We start from the raw sequence: 26,867 nt of genomic DNA, 5'->3' as shown, positions 1-26,867 counted from the left end.
TATTTATTTCTGTTGACTACGCTCCGCTATGTTAACTCTCTATGTTAACTCTCTTCCTGTTAATTTTCCGCAAATGGATTATTTCTTGTGAGATGAATAAATTAATTCTAAGTATATGCATGCATGAATGTGAAATTTTAAGTATCTAATTAACTAAATTGTATTGATATTAAGTGCATTATCAAAATAATTTCATAATGGCTTTGTAAACCATTAATTTGCATCAACGGTTATTATTCAACAATATGTGTCCTTTTTAAATTTTTATATCCATATGAATGAATATACATATCATATACTAAATAGATATAACATCTACCATCCATATTCATGTGGGCAGAAAAAATCTTGACCCGCCTCAAAACATAGCTCATATGTATCTACATATAAAAAATTCAAAAGCAAATAGACAAACGTATGCAAAAATATTCCTAACATATGCAAAAAAACTCATCTAAACGGTATTCGCGTACATATACATATGTATGTATGTATGCATATACATATGAATCATGATGGAAAGAATAATGAGATGGCGCCTATCGTGGTTCCATTACTTTGCTCTCAGCGAATTTGACAACTAGTTACGTGATTTTAGCTCCAGTATGGCCAGACTACCATTTTTGTAACTTGATTTATCATTTGTTTTGTTATTATATTTAGTCTCAGATCTTTAGTTCTTTCTTCCTGACATTTTTCTAGCCTGTTCTAATTAAAATGTAATGTTTATAATTTTGTAAAATATACATTTTTTAATAATTATTTAAATAATTCATTCAGTTTTATTTAGCTTTACTTTTTTTTAACATCTGGTGGCATTGCCCGCGATTATTTAAGAAAATGAAACACGAAATTTTTATTGTGTTACTTAAAGAACTTTGTATGCGTGACAAATTGTCTTTAGAATGTGCGTTTTGTTTAATAAATGTATTATGCTTATGTACAATTTAATTTATGAGTTTTTTTGTTAAGCGAGACTTTTTTGTTAAGGGAACGACTTGTTTGCTGTATTTGAAGTTATGTAACTAGATAAGGTACTCTTTTTGTAAAAATGTCAGTATGGTTTCTTTAGTGATTTTTGGTATTTTGTGGCTTATTTTTACAATGAATACAACTCTTAATGTCCTATGTCTCACTAAGGATTGATGACCGGAAGAAATGATTACACCTCTATGGTTTTAATTCGCATTCAGTAAGTTCAAACGCTTTTTAAAACGTGTAAGAAGGTTTTCACTCTTAAGAAGAGTTGAGAGAAGACGATTTAATATTCTTGCATAACCTTAAATGGAGCCAAAAATTAAATTCGCACTTTCACATTATCAAATTTTATAAGAGTAAAAAAATTTTCATTAGCACTAAAATCTTCTCAGAGTGATCTTTTTTAACCTTTTTGTTTAATAATATAGTTTGTTTTTTAACTTAAAGTTTCGGTAGCTTTAAATTAAAAAAAAGAAACAAACACGAAACTTAAAAATTTTTGCATTTTGGGCATTAAATTTATTGTGAAGAGCAAATGGTTGGCAATACTGCACAACTCGGCAAACGTGACGTCACACACTCTTGATGGGCGCAATCTTCTTTCTATCATATTATAACAATTTCTCACGCGACTTCGATATTGACATCGATTAAGTCATATCAGATATCAATCGCGCTACTATGTACTGCACTTCGTGTGCTGTGGGATGAGTATTAATACCCTGACTAGCTCGGACCCGATAAAAGAAATTTTCTAGACAACCTTGGTCTAACTTTCCAGGGAAAATAAATTTTAAATTTTGATGCTGTTGAAAAAGTTCCTCGCACAATTCCAGCATCGATTTTATTGCAGTACGAAAGCCTTGGATACATTTAATAGTAGAATATGCACGCATATTGTAGACATTGGACTAAAGAACTCGAAGTAACTTAATAGTCTTTCAACTTTGCCCCTATCATCCCGCTTCAGAGGAGACCTTAATGGATTTGTTGACTGGAACTGCTGTGCATCGAGTTCATCAAAAAGATCATTCATTTCTTTAACAAATATCTGCGTGGGCTTGGCAAAATTTATCAAGTTTTCGTCATTACCAAATAAATTTTGATTACACATCATGTCAATACCTGACGCTACCGAATTGCTCAATACTTGTGTTGCGCGTGAAACGCTCATTTTTTCGAAAATGCTTGGGTAAATATGAGCCTCCGTCAATTTTGGGCAAATTTTAAAATTGGAATTCTTTTGATCAATATCAAATAACTTCCTAATGACCTTAAAGCTTGCAGTGCCATGGGCGGTTGGAATATCATATTTCATAAATACATTACGGATGGACTTTATGAGATGGCAATAGTCAAAAACTGGCTTTCGCAGGAAAATATTACCCAGCTCGATTGCCCAGCACAAAGTCCGGATTTAAATCCAATCGAAAACTTGTGGAATGATGTGAAGACGATGGTTGGACAAAAAAAATTTAAAAATATCGATGAACTTTGGGAAGGTGTACAGGAAGCATGGAACTCTATTCCTTTGGACAGATGCCAAAAGTTGGTAGAGAGTTTACCACGCAGGTGTGAAGCAGTTATATACATAGAATAACGGCTATTCTACCAAATATTGATATGGTAAGCAATAATAGTCAACAATATTTTCTCAGTTCTTATAAATATTTCATATTTTTTACAGAAATCAAAACTGCGCTAAGTCCATGTCCAAATCCCAATATGACCAAATAAGAATTCTATTTTATCAAAGTTTTACTAGGGAAAACTGTCTACTTTAAGTTATTTTGTCTTATAATAAAGTGTTAAATATATTTAGTTAAAAAAACTGGATTTGATTTGGTTTCATATCATTTAATCGAGCATTATATTGAACTCTTTTTAAGTGCGCTAAACGTTTGACCATAGCTGTATGTCTTATGCTAATATATGTATATAAACATGCATACATACAATTACGCGCAATTTTCATAAAAAGACCAAAAAGAACAAATCTGTAAACATGCATACAAATCATATGGACATATCAAATGAACAAATCTGTTCTGTACGCAAGCAAATGTAAGCTAATGTAAACTACATTTTTTCACACTTGCGTATCACTCTCTCCCTCTCATTTCTCCCGGCAGCCATATTAATTAATTTCCTACTGTTAACTTGTGCTGATTTCATTTTCTTACCCGTGTATTGTTAGAGCCCAAAATGAGGAACGGGCCGGGACTGCGCCTTCTCTATGAATTTACGTTCTCTGCATTTAACTATACAGGGTGCAGAGAACGTAAATTCATAGAGAAGGCGCAGTCCCGGCCCGTTCCTCCTAACAAAATACGGGTAGGAAAGCACAAGTTAACAGTAGGAAATTAATTAATATGGCTGCCGGAGAGAAATGAGAGGGAGAGAGTGATACACAAGTGTGAAAAAATGTAGTTTACATTAGCTTACATTTGCTTGCGTACAGAACAGAGTTGTTCATTTGATATGTCCATATGATTTGTATGCATGTTTACAGATTTGTTCTTTTTGGTTTTTTTCTGAAAATTGCGCGTAATTGTATGTATGATTGTTTATATACATATATTAGCAAAGGACATATGTATATTAGCTTTACATATATGAAAATTGCGCCAAATATCGGAAAAAATGTTTGATTGCATTAGATTTGATTTTGATTGGATAAATGTATATATGTACATATATGAAAACTGCGCCAAATATTGGAAAGCTCTTGTGATTGCTTGTAACCAATTGAACTTTGGTTTGAATTTTAATTCGAAAAGAAAGTCAATTGGAAGTGCACGTGCGCGGTGAAGCAAACATTTTTAAATTGTTAATAAGTAATTAATAAAAGAAAAATATGCCTAAAGCTTCGAAATGTCGTGTTCGCGAGTGTTGTAGTGAACAAAATGTTCGATCGTTTGCATTTCCCAAAAATCGGGAATTATTAAAATTGTGGAAGGAAAATTTGAGGATCTCACCCTCAATGCAAATGCCAATGCACAATTCATTTGTATGCATTAAGCATTTTGAGGAGGATGCCGTGGGACCAAAATATCTCAAGAATGGAGCGGTTCCAACTTTAAACTTGGGTAAGTAAATTAATTTATTATTATGTCTCCATATATGTATGTACAGTGAAAAAAAATAAACGGAGTTACCGTCAATATTATTATTTCTTATAAATCTGTGAATATTTTTTTAAATATTAGTGTCTCAGTTTGTTTTTGGTTCACTGTACATACATAAACTGATAATCGTATGCCTGGATGTCGTTTTCAATACTTCGTGCCTATTGAAAAGCTTAATATACACATCCATGCATGCATGCAAGAAATAGAAAGCAGAGAAGGGATTTATTTATTTAGAATGCGCACTTTCTCATTATTTTATTTACATATTTATAAAAAACTTTTGAATTTAAAAGATCGGGCTTAGGATAATGCCGTATGGGCAATTTTAGGCCAAGTATAATGATTTATTTAATGAAACTTGGTTGAGATGTTAGATGAAAACTATAAATCTCCGGAGGGTGCGGGTTCTAGTTTTATATATGTATATGATTATACTGAATATACCTCAATTTAAATTTTGTAAAAATTAAAATAAAAATTTTAATTAGGCTATGATGATGTTCCACCGAACAAGTGGACCGAAAAAAAGGAGCTGCTGTATCGAGAGCTGCGTGCCTAAGGATAAAGTTATACTTTTTGCGTTTCCTAGGGACGAAGAGACACGTAAGAATTGGGCCTTGGCTTGCAACGTGCAAGTGTCAAGCACTGACAGGGTTTTTCTTTGCCAACGCCATTTTGAACCCACATTGGTTACAAAATATAAACTCTTGAAAGGGGCTTTTGCTTGCTTCAATTTAGAGCCAGTAAATAGAAGTCGCTCGCCTAGTGCTGGCTCTGATTGGGTTTGCCCGCCCGTCACTGCACCTTATAGTAAGGTAGTTAAGGAAGTAGAAGAAGATTTAACTCTGGCAGAGTTTGAGAAATATTCGATATTAGAGGAAAACAGGCAGGCTAGTTATTGTAATCAGATCTGCGTGGACTTAGAAACCACAACCACTCGCAAAAGGTTTGCTCAGTCTGCTCGCTATTATCAGAGCAAAGCGGTAAAATTAAATAAGCGTATTGAGGAGCTTGAAAAAGAAAATAATGACCTAAAAAATAAATATTCTGAGTTGTTGAAACGTGCAATAATTGCGGAAGAAAGTTGTAGCAACTTTTGCAAAAATGATCGTCAGTACCAAAAAAGGTTGGTATAATTCGTATCACAACAAAGATAGGTATGGGTGTGGCTTGTATTTGAGGCTTTGGTGGATTACGCTCGTATTTATTTTCCTTGCATGTAACACATGTTTTGATAATTTTCTTAATTTTATTTGCCATTCCGGGAAAGTAGTACTTTTCTAAAATCTGTGTTTTGTTTTCTTTACTAGTCCTGTGGGCTCTATTATGTGTTTTAATAATAATTTCCTCCTGCTCTTTCTCATTAGTTATGTCTTGAACTTCTACTTGTGAGAACCTGATGCGATATTTGCTGAAATGTAGTGGGTATAATTCTTGTATTCTTCAACACTGTATATTAAATTGTGGGATGAACTGTCAACCGAATTCGTTACCATAGACAAAGTGTTAACCTGTGTTTCCGTATGAGGTATTCTCGATAGGGCGTCGGCCACGACATTTTGTTTACCAGGTTTATAAAATAATTCGTAAGAGTACTCCTCAAGAGCTGCCTTCCATCTCTTCATTTTCGAATTGTTATTTTTATTGCTAAGCGCGAATGTAAGTGGTTGGTGGTCAGTAAAGATTTCCACCTTGGCTGATCCGTATAAAAAATTTCTAAATGAGTTTAAAGCCCAGATTATGGCTAACATTTCTTTTTCGTTAGCTGCGTAATGTTCTTCGGCTCTACTTAGAGTTCTTGAGATGAGCGCTAATGGCTTAGAGTCCTGCGATAAGACTGCTCCTAGAGCAAATTTGGAGGCATCTGTTACTAACTGAAAGTTTTTGTTGTAGTCGGGATATGCGAGTACAATGTCCTCAGAAGTAAGTGAAAGTTTTATGTTTTTGAAGGCTCTTATGGCTTCTTCGTTTAAAATTATTCTAACTTTTGAAGATTTATTCTTCGATATTCGTCCTTCTTCCCCTCTGAGAAGAGTTGTTAAGGGTTTTGCTAACTTTGCGTAGTCTTTTATAAATCTACGATAATATCCGGACATTCCTAGAAAACTTCGTAGCTCTTTTAAAGTTGTGGGTTGCGGAAAATTTGCAATCGCTTGGACCTTCTCAGGGTTAGTTTTTATGCCATTTGAGGATATAATGTATCCTAGGAATTCAACTTCCTTTTGAAAAAATTTACATTTGTCCAACTGGATTTTCATATTGGCCTCTTCTAAAGTTGCAAAGATTTTTCTAATATGATTGAGGTGTTCGTCCCCAGTTTTACTAAAAATAATGATATCGTCAATATAGACGTAACAGTATTTCCCTATATGCTCGCGCAAAATGTCATCCAGAGCTCGTTGAAAAATGGATGGCGCATTTTTAAGCCCAAACGGCAAACGAGTAAATTCGTATTTGCCGGATTTGATTGAAAATGCCGTTTTTTCGATATCAGATTCCTTTAAAGGAATCTGATGAAAACCGCTTTTCAAGTCTAATACGGAGAAAAATTTGCTTTCTCCAAGATTGGAAATTACCTCCGATATCTCGGGTATCGGGTACCTGTCGGCCATTGTAACTGAATTCAATTTCCTATAATCGATTACCATACGATACTGCTTGTTACCTTCTGAATCTGGTTTCTTAGGTACAACCCACACGGGTGAATTATAGGGAGATCTGGATGGCCTTATAATACCATCATTTAGTAATGTTTTCACTTGTGATTCTACCTCGCCTTTCAAAGATGCTGGATAGGGGTAGAATTTTGAATATACAGGTGAATCATTTAATGTTCTAATTTGTCCTAAGACCTTTGTTGTATATGTTAGCTTTTCATCGGGTTCAGAGAAAAGATTCGGATATGTATTTACGATGTCTTTCATAATGTCCCTCTGTTTGGGGGATAAGCCTTCCTCTTTTATATTTATTGCATTTACGCTTTGTGAAGCCTGTTGCTTAAGTCTGACCATACGGCCATTTCCTAAAATCATCTTATTATCCGCGGTGTATATTACTGCTTTTAGTGCTCTAAGTGTGTCGTTTCCCAAAATACCATCAAATGATTTCAATAAGGGCATAAGATAAAATTTAATTTTTTCTTCTATATTAAAGAGTTTTACGTAGGTGTGTTCTACTATTTTTACATCTCCTACAATTGATTTTGCATAGAAAGGCTTTTCATTTTGTATTCGTTTTTTGGCTAAATTTGGTTTCGCATAATTTTTACTAGAGCCTGTATCTATTAGAAATCTTAAAATGTTTCCGCTCTCCGTCTTCACTTCGATGTATGGAAGCGAAGAGCTAATCATGCTAAAAAAATGAACGTCATTGCATTCTGCATATTCGTCATATTCAGTTTCCGCTTGGTTGCCCTCTCCTGATGTGTCTATATGAAAAGTCCTTTGATTTTTGGTGGGTGGCTGATTGTTAACCGATGGCGGTCTTTTGCCCTGAAACTGATTCTGAGGTGGTCTATTCATATAGTTGATTTTTCGTGAATGTAAGCTTTGATCTACTTCCATTGGTTCTGGCTTCGGTTGAGGCTTCGGTGGCCTTGGAGGAGCATTAGTAGATTGATTTTGGTTGGAGTATTGTGGTCTAGCCTTCCACCTTGTTTGATTCACTTGTGGTTCGTAAGCCAATTGTGGGTAAAAGGATTGTTGTTGTGTTGGATATTTTCCCGAATTTGGGTATCCTTTTTTAATATTTTGTGCATGATTTGTTCGATAATTCTGGTTGTCCAGTTTCATGCATAAATGCAGAGCTTGGGGAAGATCAGCAGGCTCTCTGATACCTAATAACCGTGGTAGATCCCCATTCAGACCCCTGACGAATGTATCAAGTGCCTTGTCCCTATAAGATTGGGTCATCATGCGAAGAGATTCGCGACCCATTTCTACACATCCTAATTTGTTAAGTATTAACGATAGATACTTATACACTTGTTGGTAGAATTCCGCTACAGTTTTATTACCTTGCACTAAGGTGGTTAGTTGATATTCCAAAGTGGAAATATCCCGTTTGTCTGCATAATGCATTGCAAGACACTTTACGATCGCTGACCAATCTAGTGGCGTATTATAAGATTCCAATGCCGTATCGGCATTTCCCGTAATTTTGTTTCTAATGACGCTAAGTATTCCGTAATACTTTGGAGTTCCTTTTAATGGTTCGTATATACTCAATATACGATCTACGCTTTTCTTCCAGGAGTTAAATTCCCCAGGACGTCCAGAGAAATCCTTGAGACATTTAACTACGTCTGGTATCTTATCTAAATCTGCCAAGTTACCCCGATGCCTATCCTCAATTGTTTGGTCTATCGCTGAACTTAAAAATGCATTTGGATTAAGGGTAGCCTGTACTACTCTTGGTCCCTGTTGCTGCAAAATATCTGTTGCTATGTTCGTTATTAAGGCCCTTAAGTCTTCTACGCTTAGTTGCCTATCGTTTGCAGCTTGAGGGGCAAGGACGGGAGGACGGATTAAATTGTTCGGATTTGCCATTTTAATTTTAACAATATTTTAGTATTTATTGTATATATATATATCTATGTTTACAAATATTCCTTTTTTTCTTAATGTTTTTTGATTTTTACTCCTTCTGGGAAGCAGAGCTTTTTTACCCTGGAGGGTCCCGTAGGAATCGCAGAGTTAAGCTTTATATTATAAGACCGGAGGGTCCCCCTTTCGGTGGTGAATCGCGGCCTTTTATATTTAATTTTATCTGGCTGTACAAGCCGTGAGTTATATTACCTTATTTTTTCGGTCCTATAGTTTTAAAGCTAACACTTTGGCTTAATCTAGGATCTTATATATACGTATGTAATTCCTTTGAAGTTTCTCACCGTTGCTGCCTGTCTTAATATCTTTTTATCTCTGCTGCTACTTGTCTTACGCTTTTTCTCCTTTGCCGCTGTTGCTGGTTTTACTACCTTTTCTACTGCTGCTGCTTGTCTTAATATCGTTTTATTCCTGCTGCTGCTTCTCTTAGCTTTTTTCTTTGCCGCTCTTGCTGGTTTTACCACCTTTTCTACTGCTGCTGCTGAGATTGAGATGGCTGGCATATAATGCCTTCTCCTTTGCTATTTACCGCTACTTGAGGGCCACTTTCCCAATTTCAGTTTGTCCTTTTATAGGAAATTTTTTTTGTTTGCTCACTCGCGAATTTTTTTCGCGGGTTTGTCCTTTTATAAGGATTTTTGCTCACTCGCGAATTTTTTTCGCGGGTTTGTCCTTTTATAAGGATTTTTGCTCACTCGCGAATTTTTTCGCGGGTTTGTCCTTTTATAAGGATTTTTGCTCACTCGCGAATTTTTTCGTGAACTGTGCTCGGGCGCCAGTTACGTTCTCTGCTATTGCGAACGCGAAAAAAAATACTTTTTAGTATTTATGCTAGGCTATGCCTGCTTTATTCGAAGTTCAATTTAAAACTTAAATTGGCTAGGCAGTATGCCCGCTTTATTTGAAGTTAATTTTATAACTTAAAACTAAATTTACATGTTTTAGTTTTTATATTACTTTGAATATGCATCAGACGCTTATTAGGCATAAAAGGGTAATCTCCTGTTTATTACTTTTAACATATTACTTTTAACATATTTCTGTTGACGTAGCTATTATTAGCTTTTTGGTCAACAGCTAGCGTAAATACCGGTCAGCAGTTACTGGTTAATGTAATTGCAAATATCAATAAAAAGGAAAACAGTTTCCTGTTTACCAATTTATTGCATTTTATTTCGACACAGCTATTATTGGTTTTTGGGTCAATAACTAGCGTAAGTGTCAAGTCAGCGAAGAATTAACAAAGCGCGTGTTAACTTACATACATACATATGTATATGTACGCGAATAAGGTTTAGATGAGTTTTTTTGCATATGTTAGGAATATGTTTGCATACGTTTGTCTATTAGCTTTTGAATTTTTTATATGTAGATACATATGTATGAGCTGTGTTTTGAGGCAGGTCAAGATTTTGTTTCTGGCCACATGAATATGGATGGTAGATGTTATATCTATTTAGTATATGAATATAAATACATATGGATATAAAAATTTAAAAAGGGCACATATTGTCGAATAATAACCGTTGATGCAAATGAATGGTTTACAAAGCCAATTTTTTATGTGGATATTTTGAAATTATTTTGATAATGCACTTAATATCTATACAATTTAGTTAATTAGATATTTAAAATTTCACATTCATGCATGCATATACATACATACTTAGAATTAATTTATTCATCTCACAAGAAATAATCCATTTGCGCATGCGAAATGCCTACGGGAAATAAGCATGAAAGAGAAATGTGAATTTTGCACATACATATGTGTATTAGAAATATGTTTGCATACGTTTGTCTATTTGCTTTGAATTCTGTATATGGAGATGTGTATGAGAGGTGTATGAGCTGGGTTTTGAGGCAAGTCAAGATTTTTTTCTGCCCACATGAATATGGATGGTAGATGTTATATATAATATATTCAATGCTTTGTAGTATATTAATATACATACATATGTATATAATAATTTAAAAAGTACAACATATTGCTGAATAATAAACCTTGATGTAAATGAATGGTTTACAAAGTTATTTTTTGTGTTATGATATTTGAATAATTTTGATAATAGACCTAAATTCAATACAATTTAGTCAATTAGATACTTAAAATTTCATATTCATGCATGCGTATACTTAGAATTATTATTATTATTATTTATTAGAGAAATATGAAATATAACACTAATTGATAGAGCACACTAGATACTTAGGCCTACGGTGCTATTGCGCTACTTAGAATTAAAATATTCATCTCACAAGAAATAATCCATTTGCGCATGCAAAATGCCGACGGCAAATAAGCATGTAAGAAAAATGTACAAGTCTTCTGTTATTTTCTTTTCCCTAACACCAAATCATGGCATTTTACATTTCAATGCAAACGCTATATTTATTTCTGTTGACTACGCTCCGCTATGTTAACTCTCTATGTTAACTCTCTTCCTGTTAATTTTCCGCAAATGGATTATTTCTTGTGAGATGAATAAATTAATTCTAAGTATATGCATGCATGAATGTGAAATTTTAAGTATCTAATTAACTAAATTGTATTGATATTAAGTGCATTATCAAAATAATTTCATAATGGCTTTGTAAACCATTAATTTGCATCAACGGTTATTATTCAACAATATGTGTCCTTTTTAAATTTTTATATCCATATGAATGAATATACATATCATATACTAAATAGATATAACATCTACCATCCATATTCATGTGGGCAGAAAAAATCTTGACCCGCCTCAAAACATAGCTCATATGTATCTACATATAAAAAATTCAAAAGCAAATAGACAAACGTATGCAAAAATATTCCTAACATATGCAAAAAAACTCATCTAAACGGTATTCGCGTACATATACATATGTATGTATGTATGCATATACATATGAATCATGATGGAAAGAATAATGAGATGGCGCCTATCGTGGTTCCATTACTTTGCTCTCAGCGAATTTGACAACTAGTTACGTGATTTTAGCTCCAGTATGGCCAGACTACCATTTTTGTAACTTGATTTATCATTTGTTTTGTTATTATATTTAGTCTCAGATCTTTAGTTCTTTCTTCCTGACATTTTTCTAGCCTGTTCTAATTAAAATGTAATGTTTATAATTTTGTAAAATATACATTTTTTAATAATTATTTAAATAATTCATTCAGTTTTATTTAGCTTTACTTTTTTTTAACATCTGGTGGCATTGCCCGCGATTATTTAAGAAAATGAAACACGAAATTTTTATTGTGTTACTTAAAGAACTTTGTATGCGTGACAAATTGTCTTTAGAATGTGCGTTTTGTTTAATAAATGTATTATGCTTATGTACAATTTAATTTATGAGTTTTTTTGTTAAGCGAGACTTTTTTGTTAAGGGAACGACTTGTTTGCTGTATTTGAAGTTATGTAACTAGATAAGGTACTCTTTTTGTAAAAATGTCAGTATGGTTTCTTTAGTGATTTTTGGTATTTTGTGGCTTATTTTTACAATGAATACAACTCTTAATGTCCTATGTCTCACTAAGGATTGATGACCGGAAGAAATGATTACACCTCTATGGTTTTAATTCGCATTCAGTAAGTTCAAACGCTTTTTAAAACGTGTAAGAAGGTTTTCACTCTTAAGAAGAGTTGAGAGAAGACGATTTAATATTCTTGCATAACCTTAAATGGAGCCAAAAATTAAATTCGCACTTTCACATTATCAAATTTTATAAGAGTAAAAAAATTTTCATTAGCACTAAAATCTTCTCAGAGTGATCTTTTTTAACCTTTTTGTTTAATAATATAGTTTGTTTTTTAACTTAAAGTTTCGGTAGCTTTAAATTAAAAAAAAGAAACAAACACGAAACTTAAAAATTTTTGCATTTTGGGCATTAAATTTATTGTGAAGAGCAAATGGTTGGCAATACTGCACAACTCGGCAAACGTGACGTCACACACTCTTGATGGGCGCAATCTTCTCCGTCAATTTTGGGCAAATTTTAAAATTGGAATTCTTTTGATCAATATCAAATAACTTCCTAATGACCTTAAAGCTTGCAGTGCCATGGGCGGTTGGAATATCATATTTCATAAATACATTACGGATGGACTTTATGAGATGGCAATAGTCAAAAACTGGCTTTCGCAGGAAAATATTACCCAGCTCGATTGCCCAGCACAAAGTCCGGATTTAAATCCAATCGAAAACTTGTGGAATGATGTGAAGACGATGGTTGGACAAAAAAAATTTAAAAATATCGATGAACTTTGGGAAGGTGTACAGGAAGCATGGAACTCTATTCCTTTGGACAGATGCCAAAAGTTGGTAGAGAGTTTACCACGCAGGTGTGAAGCAGTTATATACATAGAATAACGGCTATTCTACCAAATATTGATATGGTAAGCAATAATAGTCAACAATATTTTCTCAGTTCTTATAAATATTTCATATTTTTTACAGAAATCAAAACTGCGCTAAGTCCATGTCCAAATCCCAATATGACCAAATAAGAATTCTATTTTATCAAAGTTTTACTAGGGAAAACTGTCTACTTTAAGTTATTTTGTCTTATAATAAAGTGTTAAATATATTTAGTTAAAAAAACTGGATTTGATTTGGTTTCATATCATTTAATCGAGCATTATATTGAACTCTTTTTAAGTGCGCTAAACGTTTGACCATAGCTGTATGTCTTATGCTAATATATGTATATAAACATGCATACATACAATTACGCGCAATTTTCATAAAAAGACCAAAAAGAACAAATCTGTAAACATGCATACAAATCATATGGACATATCAAATGAACAAATCTGTTCTGTACGCAAGCAAATGTAAGCTAATGTAAACTACATTTTTTCACACTTGCGTATCACTCTCTCCCTCTCATTTCTCCCGGCAGCCATATTAATTAATTTCCTACTGTTAACTTGTGCTGATTTCATTTTCTTACCCGTGTATTGTTAGAGCCCAAAATGAGGAACGGGCCGGGACTGCGCCTTCTCTATGAATTTACGTTCTCTGCATTTAACTATACAGGGTGCAGAGAACGTAAATTCATAGAGAAGGCGCAGTCCCGGCCCGTTCCTCCTAACAAAATACGGGTAGGAAAGCACAAGTTAACAGTAGGAAATTAATTAATATGGCTGCCGGAGAGAAATGAGAGGGAGAGAGTGATACGCAATGTAAAAAAATGTAGTTTACATTAGCTTACATTTGCTTGCGTACAGAACAGAGTTGTTCATTTGATATGTCCATATGATTTGTATGCATGTTTACAGATTTGTTCTTTTTGGTTTTTTTATAAAAATTGCGCGTAATTTAGGACATATGTATGTAATTAAGTTATGAAAATTGCGCGAAATTTTATGTATGCATGTTTATATACATATATTAGCAAAGGACATATTTATTTTAGGTTTACATATATGAAAATTGCGCCAAATATTGGAAAAAATGTTTGATTGCATTAGATTTGATTTTGATTGGATAAATGTATATATGTACATACATATATGAAAATTGCGCCAAATATTGAAAAGCTCTTATGATTGCTTGTAACCAATTGAACTTGAATGCGCACATTCTCATTGTTTTATTTACATATTTATAAAAAACTTTTGAATTTAAAGGATCGGGTGTAGGATAATGCCGTATGGGTAATTTGAAGCCAAGTATAATGATTTATTTAATGAAACTTGGTTGAGATGTAAGGGAGTGGCTCATGAACAACTTTTATATCTTTCAATATTTACACGAATTTTAATACAATACACTTATAAATTATTACAATATAATACGAATATGTATGTATTTTGTTCTAAATTTCACTTCAATTCATAAAATATATGGTCACAAACGCATTTTTACTGGTTTTTATACTTGTATTCAAAACAACAATATCCTTTTGCTAAATTACACAATTTTAACAATTAATTACTTGAAAACTATAAATCCCCGGAGGGTGCGGTTTCTTGTTTTATATATGTATATGATTATACTGAATATACCTCAATTTAAATTTTGTAAAAATTAAAATAAAAATTTAATTAGGCTATGAGGATGTTCCACCGAACAAGTGGACCGAAAAAAAGAAAAAAAGGAGCTGATGTATCGAGAGCTGCGTGCCTAAGGATAAAGTTATACTTTTTGCGTTTCCTAGGGACGAAGAGACCCGTAAGAATTGGGCCTTGGCTTGCAACGTGCAAGTGCCAAGCACTGACAGGGTTTTTATTTGCCAACGCCATTTTGAACCCACATTGGTTACAAAATATAAACTCTTGAAAGGGGCTTTTCCTTGCTTCAATTTAGAGCCAGTAAATAGAAGTCGCTCGCCTAGTGCTGGCTCTGATTGGGTTTGCCCGCCCGTCACTGCAACTTATTGTAGGCTAGTTAAGCAAGTAGAAGAAGATTTAACTCTGGAAGAGTTTGAGAAATATTCGATATTAGAGGAAAACAGGCAGGCTAGTTATAGTAATCAGATCTGCGTGGACTTAGAAACCACAACCACTCGCAAAAGGTTTGCTCAGTCTGCTCGCTATTATCAGAGCAACGCGGTAAAATTAAATAAACGTATTGAGGAGCTTGAAAAAGAAAATAATGACCTAAAAAATAAATATTCTGAGTTGTTGAAACGTGCAATAATTGCGGAAGAAAGTTGTAGCAACTTTTGCAAAAATGATCGTCAGTACCAAAAAAGGTTGGTATAATGAGGACGAAAAGACATTGGCTCAAAATTTGAACTATATGTCCACTAAAGCAGGTTTTTGTTTACCACACAAATCATCGCTTTTGCGTTGGCGCCCCATCAGGTATGTTGTTCCAGGTTTCAATGCCAATGTCGTTAACAATTTAAGCAAAATTGCTAGCAAAATGTCCGGCACAGAACGCATATGCATTTTATTATTTGATGAAATTAGCATCAAGCCGGATCTTACTTATAATAAAAGTAGGGATATAATTGATGGGTTTGTGGACCATGGGGAAGGTCAACGTCAAAGCAGAATAGGGAACAAATGTTGTTTTTTTATGGTTAAAGGGTTGTGCTCTAAGTGGAAGTATGTATTTTCCTACTATATTTCCAAAAATGGTTTTAATGGTACAGAGCTACATCAAATTGTAATGAGTAACATTTTATTTTTCAGGGTTTTCTCCGTCTTTCAGATTTTTCTCTATCTTTCAGGTTTTCCTTTTATCTTATTTTTCAGGTAGCACCTGAGCCTAGATTTTTAAACCACTACAATTTTCACTTAATCACGACAATAATTTATTCGACAGGATTTCCTTACAAAATCAATATATTCGTTCAGCTAAATCAAATGAATATCTGCATATGAAAAATCGTTCATATGGACGTGCAAAAGCAAACACGCATACACATAAATACATGCCTACAAACTTCCATAGACATACATACATATGAGGTTGCGAGCACTTGCGACTATCAAGAAATCCAGCGCGCATTCATAGGCGCAGCGCACATTCATTGGCACAGCATTGTACGTATACACATATTTACATACATATATTGATGCATACATATATACGGAGCCGCGGCCACTCGACTTGACAAAAATTCAAGATTTACCAAATATTGGCAAATAATTCAACGCGAAATATTCCAATATTGACTATTTTCGAATTGTCGAGAAAATTGGCATATGGGCGGCTCGTTTTATGAATGAAAGTACTTTGTTCGTAGAAATATGAGCTCGAACTTATCAATGAATTTGTTTTTTTGTGCTTTTTAATATTTGAAACTGTTCAGCGCCGTCGCGGGTAAATAATCATGGCGGCAACAGCTTCGCCTAGGAATGCATTTTGTTCTTGTAGTCGCTAGGCTTAGAATTTTAGATTGGAAGCATACACATGTAGAGGCATAAAGTAAGTACATATGTGCGGTTATATGTATATACGAATATTCATTGTTTTGCTTAGAATAGAAACTTTTACGTACATATGTACATTGTCCCAACATATGTATTCATATGTATGTGCATACATACATACATATGTATATGTACGCGAATAAGGTTTAGATGAGTTTTTTTGCATATGTTAGGAATATGTTTGCATACGTTTGTCTATTTGCTTTTGAATTTTTTATATGTAGATACATATGTACATATGAGCTGTGTTTTGAGGCAGGTCAAGATTTTGTTTCTGGCCACATGAATATGGATGGTAGATGTTATATATAATATATTCAATGCTTTGTGGTATATTAATATACATACATATGTATATAATAATTTAAAAAGTACAACATATTGCTGAATAATAAACCTTGATGTAAATGAATGGTTTACAAAGTTATTTTTTGTGTTATGATATTTGAATAATTTTGATAATAGACCTAAATTCAATACAATTTAGTCAATTAGATACTTAAAATTTCATATTCATGCATGCGTATACTTAGAATTATTATTATTATTATTTATTAGAGAAATATGAAATATAACACTAATTGATAGAGCACACTAGCTACTTAGGCCTACGGTGCTATTGCGCTACTTAGAATTAAAATATTCATCTCACAAGAAATAATCCATTTGCGCATGCAAAATGCCGACGGCAAATAAGCATGTAAGAAAAATGTACAAGTCTTCTGTTATTTTCTTTTCCCTAACACCAAATCATGGCATTTTACATTTCAATGCAAACGCTATATTTATTTCTGTTGACTACGCTCCGCTATGTTAACTCTCTTCTGTTAATTTCCTACCCTCGTTTTGATGTGTTTTGACATTTAACCTGTCCATTCGTTCCTGCGCCTTCTCTATGAATTTACGTTCTCTGCAGGGTGTACACGATTATTAAGGATATGCACGAATGTAGCTTCCCAAACCATTATTTATGCTTTTGCTCTTTTTCAGGTAACAAATGCAGTACTACAACTTAAGGAGTTGCATACGTCCAGGATTTTCAAAAAATCGATTTTTCTTTTTACAGATTATTATTCTTTATAGTTTTAGGCGTATTTCTGTGGAAGTTGATTGCAAAAATTCCCCATGGATACAAAGTTATGGTAGAATATGTAACTTCCGAGTTTGCGCACAGGTAGCAGTCCTTCGTTTAAGGGGAGATATACACCTAGAAGGTCGTGAAAAATCGATTTTTTTTTTTTTGCATTTTCTTAAAGTTTGAGGGCTCTAGAATATCTAGTGAAAAGGACAAGGTAATATTTCGATAAATAAGCTAGTTACAGCCGAGAACGTGAAACTTGATTTTATGGGCCGGAGCTGACAGGCAGGTAGAGGCGGTTAGCGACCCTTGTACGAAGCTTCTAAACTTACTCCGGCATTCTATTGTGTTGGGTTTTTGGGCATGCTTGGCTCCAGGTATGAGGGTAATAGACACGTTTTGTCAGTACCTTGCCGTTCGTTCAACTAAGCAGTTCAGTGAATTTTCGTTTCCAAATAAATATTGAGAGAAAAATGGATATAAGAAGTAAAGGTTCTCGAAAAGATCATCGAACCGGATTTTTTCGCAAAGATCGAAGCAAAAAGAAAATGCCGCCCAAAAATCGATATTCTGCCGAAAAAATTTCCGACGAAAATATTAGTTCTAGTGCCAAAAAATTAAAGACTGATCGTGAGACATCCGCACCAGAAGATCCAAACATCGGGTATCGAATTTTGAATTTTCTGACTGTGTTTTCTGCCTTGTCGGAATGTGTAAAGTGTAAAAAGTGTAATAGTGATGTTCGATTCTCTATAGAAAGTACTCGAGGACTTGGTTTTAAGATTGTAGTTTCTTGTTTGTCGTGCAAACCGACTTTCATCCCTTCGTGCCCGTACATCAACACAGCTTACGAAATAAATACACGATTTTTTTTGTCTTGCGTTTATTGGGGATTGGTTTGCGTGGAGCTATGAAATTTTGTGGACTCATGGATTTACCGCCTCCGCTTCAACAATCGACGTATGATATGATTATTAATAACATTCATTCTGCTGCTTCTAATATTGCTCAATTGGTGTTAAAACAAGCTGTAAAAGAAGAACAACAGGAAATAAAAAAAGAAGATTCCAGTGCTGATTTAAGAAAACTGTTCGTTTCAGGAGATGGTACGTGGCGAAAACGTGGTTTTACCTCATTATATGGAGTTGCGGTTCTTATTGGTCAGTTTACAGGAAAAGTCGTTGATTTTCTTGTTAAATCTTCTTATTGTGCTGAATGTAATTATTGGAATAAACACAAAAATACCGAGCAATATGAGGCATGGAAATCCAATCACGATCAAAATCGTCAGATCAATCATGAAGGATCAGCAGGTAAAATGGAAGTAGACGCCATGATAGAATTATTTTCAAGATCTGTTGAAAAGCATGGAGTGATGTACACTAATTACGTGGGGGATGGCGACTCCAAGACGTACACGGGAATAGTAAATGCAAAGCCTTATGGTAATCGGGCTGAAATTGTAAAAAAAAGAATGCGTAGGACATGTGCAAAAGCGAATGGGCACCCGTCTTCGCGCATGTAAAAAAGACAATCCTGGAATTGGCGGAAGAAATAAATTGACACTAAAACTGATAGATAAACTAAGCGTTTATTATGGTTTAGCTATTCGCAGAAATTGTCACTCCAAAGACGATATGAAAAAAGCGATATGGGCAACATTTTATCATTACAGCTCAACAGATAGAAAGCCGAAACATCACTTCTGTCCCGAGGGCCGCGAATCCTGGTGCAAGTGGCAACAAGCGAAAGCTAAAAATGAATTGAAAAATTTCCTCCACGATTATACTGAATTGCCAAAAATAGTGTTAGATGCCATCAAACCGATCTACAATGATCTCAGCAATGACAAATTGTTGGAACGCTGTGTTGGCGGATTTACTCAAAATTCAAATGAGAGCTTCAACCAATTGATTTGGAAGATAGCTCCAAAAACGATGAATAGCGGGGCCAAAATCGTCAATATTGCTGTATTTCTGGCATCATGCACATTCAATAATGGTGTCACCTCATTATTAGAAATTATGAACGTGTTGGGAATATCTGTTGGACCAGGAGCGCACTTGTACGCTGCGCAAGAAGACGAAACTCGCATAGCGAAAGCCGAGCTGCGAGCGCAGGAGACTACAAAAGAAGGTCGTATACGGCGAAGACAAGAAAATTTGGAAGCCCTGGACATTCCGTCCACTGTAGAGGACCTGCACTATGGGCCTGGTATCGATGATTGCATGTAAGTTGACAAATTTTATGATTCATTCATTCCCAAATTTTCAAACGTGTTTTTCTCAAAACCACGTTTTTCAAGTTGGTACCCAAAATTTCTCGAAAAGTAATAAACCGATTGCCTTGAGGATTTTTGTGGTTATTCTATACAACATTATCTAGTAGATGTCATAGGATTTTTTTTTCCGTTACATAGTTTTTGTTCTATAGGCAAAATAAGAACTCATTTTTAGCCCAATAATCAATACTTATGTTCAAACGTCCGCCATTTTGTTAAAAATCGATATTTTTTTATTTCGATATTTTAGTATCTGGTTTAATAATCTTTTTGGTTTTCTTATTTCAGATGATTTTTGGAGAAACGCCATTGGGTACCGCGGAGGCTGATTTTTTCAAGGACTTCCAAGGACTCTACATTATCCTTTACAATTCTTATTATTTTAAGCTAAAACAAATTTAACACATTTTTGAATATATGTACTTTTAGATAAATAAAACCCCAATCATACATTTTAAATAGTTTCCTTTGAAAAAAATTCATAAAAATGACCTTTTTTCCGGCTTTTAGGTGTATATCTCCCCTTAAGGCAGCTGGCCGTTACGAAACGCACTTAAAAGTTTAAACTCGTTTTTTTCGAAACTACTTTTTTCAGAACGGTCTGCATCATAACTCATACAGTTTTTAATATTTTTTGATGCGGTTGTTTTTAAATATTCGCAAGTGTTTTCTCTATAGATTTGATTTTTTATATTTTTATTAAAACATTTTAAAAACATAATTAAAGAATGACATTTATGACGTAAAACGCATTAAATGCGGTAAATTGCACAATCGGACAGGTCCACATATTTTTCCTAGAATATTTCTTTCAAAACAATTTATAATAACTGATCGGTTTCTTTGGATTTCAGCACCCAGACTCTGCACCTGTATGTGAGTGTAGGTCTTTTGACTGCTATGTATATTCGTAGTTTCTGCCTTCTAGAAAGTAATATCGACTTCAACATCTTTGTATATGCGACGACTTATTTGCAGCGTTTATCCTGCCTTTTATGTCAGTACCCTATTCGATTGTCAAGGCGTAGTGCATCATGAGTAAATGCCATTGGGCCAGACAGTCATTGAAGAATATTATTTATCCGTTTTGAAACCTTAGAGAGATGCTGTACATCGCAAACGGCCGGAAATGTGGGCAAACAATTCTTGGATTTTGCATGATGATAACGCGTCATCGCACCGAGCCCAAATTGTGCTTGATTATTTGACCAAACACCAAGTAAATACCATTGTGCAAGCACCGTATTCACCTGATATGGTCCCGTGCGACTTCTTTTTGTTTCCCAAGTTGAAGTTACCACTTCGTGGAAGGAGATTTCAGTCGATAGAGGAGTTCAAAGAGAATGCGATGAAGAAACTGAAGGCCGTCCCTTCGTCGGCCTACCAGGAGTACATGGAGGACTCGGGTAAACGTTGGCACATTTATTTTGCTTCAGACGGGTCATATTTTGCCTGAAATTTAACTTTGTTTTGTTTAATTTAAACAATCCCGGTACTTTCTGTTATGTGCGCTCAGCACAATTATTGCTACGAATCCATTATGAGGATGACGGATATGTGAAAATTCTACAGAGGTTCCTGTTGTCACGCACACGAAGTTTCCAGCCACTATGTTATTATGGTTTTAAGTGTTGTTAGCAACAAAATGCATGTCACGACACAAAACTTCTTTACTCAAAGATTTCGAGTGAATTTTGTTGTTTATATCAGGTTCTAGAGACTGTAGTGAAACCCTGGATTGATAGTGTACGCGGTAACAGCCCATACATCCTTCACCAAGATTCTGCTCCTTCCCACAAAGCGATGGCAATACAAGATTGGATAACTTAAAATTACCATCACCACGAAACGCCGAACTCATAGCCGCCTAACTGCCCAGAAGTTAATTGCGGATTAGGAGCGTGAAACCAATAAATATCCTCATGACACCATTCCTTCTCTGAAGGCCCCAATTGATACCGTTATGGTCAATATGAATAGGGAGCATTTCATTCAGGTACGCTGCTAATGGAAATTTTATTGAATGATTTTATAGATATATAATAATATAAAAACTTCCTGAAGTTTCATTTGTTCAAAATAAAATCTGATTAATTTTACTCTCAAGTTGTGCTCAAATACCGTACGCACCCGCATATTGAACAAATATCCACGGCAAAGTTTGAATGTGTGTCAATTAAGGCTTTTATTCTGCGAAAGCAGCTGTGTACCGACACATACGAGAAAGTACATGTGATTTATTGCAAGTTTGGGTGCCTGTGTTTGTTGATAAACTTAACTGCAATTTGCCCAAAGTGAAATGTGTGGTATTTATAAATAATATTGTATGTAATTGGCGCGCGTGGAGAGACCGGCTGGTTTTTTATGATGAGTTTTGTCATGTCAGAAATACTAGGTTGTTCAATAAGTTGTGCGGCTCGATAAGAGAAGGCGTTGCTACTACACTAAATTTTATGTTATATTGGTACACTCCTCATATAAACGTATGTGAAGTTTCATTTCAATCTAGCAATTTATTCTTTGTTTACAAGCCATTTAGTATCGACGTGTCACAGTATTTTCTACACGGGAAAAAAGCAAGTATCGTGCAGTGATTGAATTTTTATTTTTGGAAGGTCTAAAAGCAGAGGAAATTTATGAACGAAAGTTGAAAGTGTATAAGGACTTTTCGCCATCAATTAGTGCAGTAGAAGGATAGGTTACTGAATTTAAATGCGGTCGTGAAGGTGATCCACATCAAGGACGTCCAAAAACAGCAACAACACCAGAAATCGTAGAAAAAATAACAAATATCGATTGAAAAATCGTTGAGTGACTGAAAGAGATTTAGTACGAGCCTTAGTCATCTCATTGGGCATTCTAAGTAATATTTTGACAGAAGTAGTGGGTTTCAGAGAGCTGTGTGCTCAATGGGTGCCCCATTCGCTAACAATGGAACAAAAACACATTCGAATGCGACTTTCTCAGCAACATTTAGAGCGTTTTCGAAAGGATAAAATAGATTTCATGCGTCGATTTATTACTTTGGAATCTATCTATCCTAAATCAAAACAAGAGACCAAAGAGTAGTGTGAACCTAGTTCTTCGGCTCCGAAACGAGTTCGTGTTAGCATCAGTTTTTTGTGATGTGAAAGGAATTTTGTTTGTTAAGGATTACTGCAAACCGGTGAAACAATAAATTGTGATTATAACTGTAACCTTTTAGACCAGTTGTAGGAAAAAAATCGTGAAAAAGACCCAGTTTGCAAATGAAAAACAAAAATTTTTCCGTGTCGCAAGAGCATTTTGATATTCACCAGATTTGGCCCCTAGCGACTTCCAGCGACCTAAAAAAATGCATGCGTGGAAAGCGTTTTTCATCAAACGATGAGCTCCTAACAGCTGTGGAAACGTATTTTGCAGTCCTTCCAGATTCTCACTTCAAGGATGGTTTCGTAAATTGGAATATCGTTGGAAGAAGAGGTATTGATGTTCAAGAAGACTAAATAATAACATAAAGAGTATCTCAAACCATAAAATTGTGTTTTTCTTATCGAATCGCAAATGTAGCCGAAATGCTGCATTTAACCATCAATGGAAATTATTAGCATAATAATTGCGAAAAGGGTGCGAAATGAGTGCAGTAATTCAAAGAAAAATGGTTTAAAAGCATTTCATTCAACAATACTTCGTTTTCAAATACCTCGAATTATTCATATTTCTTTTCTAATTATATATAATATATGTATATATAATTGACGCGAACACCCTTTTTGGGTATTTGGCCGAGCTCCTCCTCCTGTTTGTGGTGTGCGTCTTGATGTTGTTCCACAAATGGAGGGACCTTTCTATTCTAAGTAATAAGTAATAAAAAAACTGTTTAATAAATCTTTATCTCAGTCATCGACTGATACTCAACGCGGAAGGTTGTGCGTACAGTGCTTCTGTACATACTATTTTTCTAAGCAATTCGAACAGCCGTTTTGCATAGTGTAGTGTAGTGTTTAATCATTATGTCCCCCGGGGGACACCCTCTTGGTGATAACAGGGTTTCCCTATCCCTTTAATCTTATAGGAGTCTGCAATGTAAAAATAGAGCTTCACAACAATCTCAATTACGCTAAAGGCACTATTTACGCCCCTTGCCTGAACGAAGTATCAGAGAGCGAAATTGTTGAAAATTTAAGCGAACAGGGTGTTTTCTCTGCATTTAAGTTCCCGAAATACTCCGAGTGGTGTAGTTTTATTAAGATTTGACACGCATCATTTACCAGAAAAAGTTGATATCTCTTGGTATACCACCAAAGTTAGGCCATATTACCCAAATCCTATGAGATGCAAGAATTGTCAGATTCTTGGGCATACAGCAAAACGGGGTAATAAACTCCCTGTATGTGACTCATGCGGTCTTCCTCCTCACTTACCTCAACCGTGCACTCGATCGTGCTGTGTCAACTGCTCCGGGCCTCACCCCCCTTCGAATCGTTCATGTCCTAAGTTCACACAAATGAAACAAGTCATAATAATAAAGACCGACAAAAAATGCTGTATGCGCGAAGCTATCAAGTTACACCGCATGCAAAATCCTCCTACCTTCAACTCTCATTCTAACAGTTTTTCCAATGTTACAAAAAAAAAACACCTAATATTATCAATTCACAACACAAAGCCCTCCAAATGAATTAACTATTCTAAATGAAACATATCATTCACAAAACAATATAAACGAAAATCACAAAACTACTCCCACCTTCAATAAAACCGGTTTACCCAACATAAATGATAACAATTTACAACAACAAACCTCAATTATTAATATACAACAACACAATACCCCCGTAAGCCCTACGCAAGAAAACCCAAGCACTGTACAAACACACCGTGCATATAATAACTGTTCAAACTCAGAAAAAAAAGAAAATAGAAAATACGATATAAATTCAATTACAACAATGTTATCAGTCGATGACCCAACAACAAGCGTAATGGTATCAGCATTGCTTTCACATCTTACCACCCCAAACACTCCCACTGCACTTCCTAGTAGGAGTGGGATTATTTTCGAATAATATTCGAATAAACATTATTCGAATAAAACGAATAATACTATTCGTTTCAAATAATTCGAATAGTTCATTATTCGAATACCTTACTATTCGAATACCTCACTATTCGAATACCTTACTATTCGAATACCTCAGTATTCGGATACTTTACTATTCGAATACCTCACTATTCGAATACCTTCTTCTGAATCATCTGTAGCACGGCTGCTCGAAGGTTCCGGTTGATTATCAACTCCATAACTGAGTTTATGCTTAAAGTTATAATGGTTCTATAAACAAGTGGTGGATCCCATACGTTTCAGCATATCACCACAATAATTGCAGGAGGCCTCACCGGTATTTTCCACGATTGTAAAATGTTGCCAAACTTTGCTTCTGGGCATTATTATTATTTTTTTTATTTGTCTTGATTGATGATTAGATTAGCTGAACGTTCTTGTTTGAGGTTCTTGATTGTTAATGAGTAATCTAAGCGCGGGATTTAAAGAAATACAAAGGAAATATGTATCATAAGCGATCGAAATTCCCCCAACTAAACTCAACCCAAAGAAAAGTTTGCCTGAAATATCCATAGCATTATTCGAATAAACGAATAAAAAATTCGAATAAATATTATTCGAATTACGAATACCTTTCGAATCAAAGATTTTATTATTCGAATAATTTTTATTCGAATAGTCCCACCACTACTTCCTAGCTCCTTGCCCTCACAAGACGAAATGTTACAATAAATGCTCCGTATCCTACAGTGGAACTTAAACGGTCTGTTTAATAATTATGCAGACCTCAATATATTGATTAACGAATTTTTTCCAGATATCATTGCCTTACAAGAAACCCATCTTCCTCACAATAATACAGCGCACCCGCCTAACAATTACATAAGCTACTACCACAATAATAACCACATCGTAACGCACAAACAAGGTATTGCTATGTTTATAAAAAAGTCCGTGATACATAAACAAATCCCCATAGTGTCTCGTATTTCCTCTTTGGCGATCGAAGTTGATATTGGTTACAAATTAACAATAATGAATTGTTACATTCCACCACACCAAAATTTCACAACCAGGGAGCTTATAAATATTCTTAATATTTTCAATACTCCGATTATTCTGCTTGGAGACTTTAACGCCTGGAGCCCTCTTTGGGGTTCTCCTTCTACAAACAGTAGAGGCCAGATTATAGAAGACATAGTCCTTTCTCATAACCTTATAGTCCTTAACGATGGTTCACCCACCCACTTTTCTACCCACAAGACTAGTCCAGTAAAAAGAGACTAAAAAATAGCCAAGTAAGTAATTTTAGGAGTATGCGAGTTTATGGTTTTATTATGTAAAACCCATCACTGTGATCTTAAGTTTGAGTTTTCGGGGTCGGGGTTTGTGTCCCGCGGCCGCCATCTTAGAAATAAGGGTGCAACTGGTTTTTTGCGTTTATCTCGTGAATTCCGAGAGTTAAGAAAATTTTGTGAGATACTTTTTTTGTAGATAATAATACTATCTACAACTTTCATTCAAAACTTTTTATTGTAAAATTTATAATAAAAAGGTTATAAAAAAAATTACGCGAAAAATTAAGGGATGAATTGTTTTCAAGCGTAATAACTTTTTTTTATTGATTTTATGTAAAATATACATCAGAGCTTTTTTATAGAGCATTCTTTTGTGAACATTTTTGTCTAAAAGTTTTTTCCGCTATCTTTATTTAGTCTTATGATTTTGAGCTGCTAAGCGGAGCAACCAATACATTAGCGAAGCACATAAGCGTATATGAATATTATTCGATCTAATTTTGTACGAGATTATTCATTCTGCATACCACCTTTGAGATAGACCTGTTGCGTATTTATATATATATATATAAA

Source organism: Anastrepha obliqua, chromosome 3 (assembly GCF_027943255.1).
Source record: "Anastrepha obliqua isolate idAnaObli1 chromosome 3, idAnaObli1_1.0, whole genome shotgun sequence".
NCBI lineage: Eukaryota > Metazoa > Arthropoda > Insecta > Diptera > Tephritidae > Anastrepha > Anastrepha obliqua.
The sequence above is the reverse complement of the archived record's forward strand: the minus strand, read 5'-3'. Positions refer to the sequence as shown.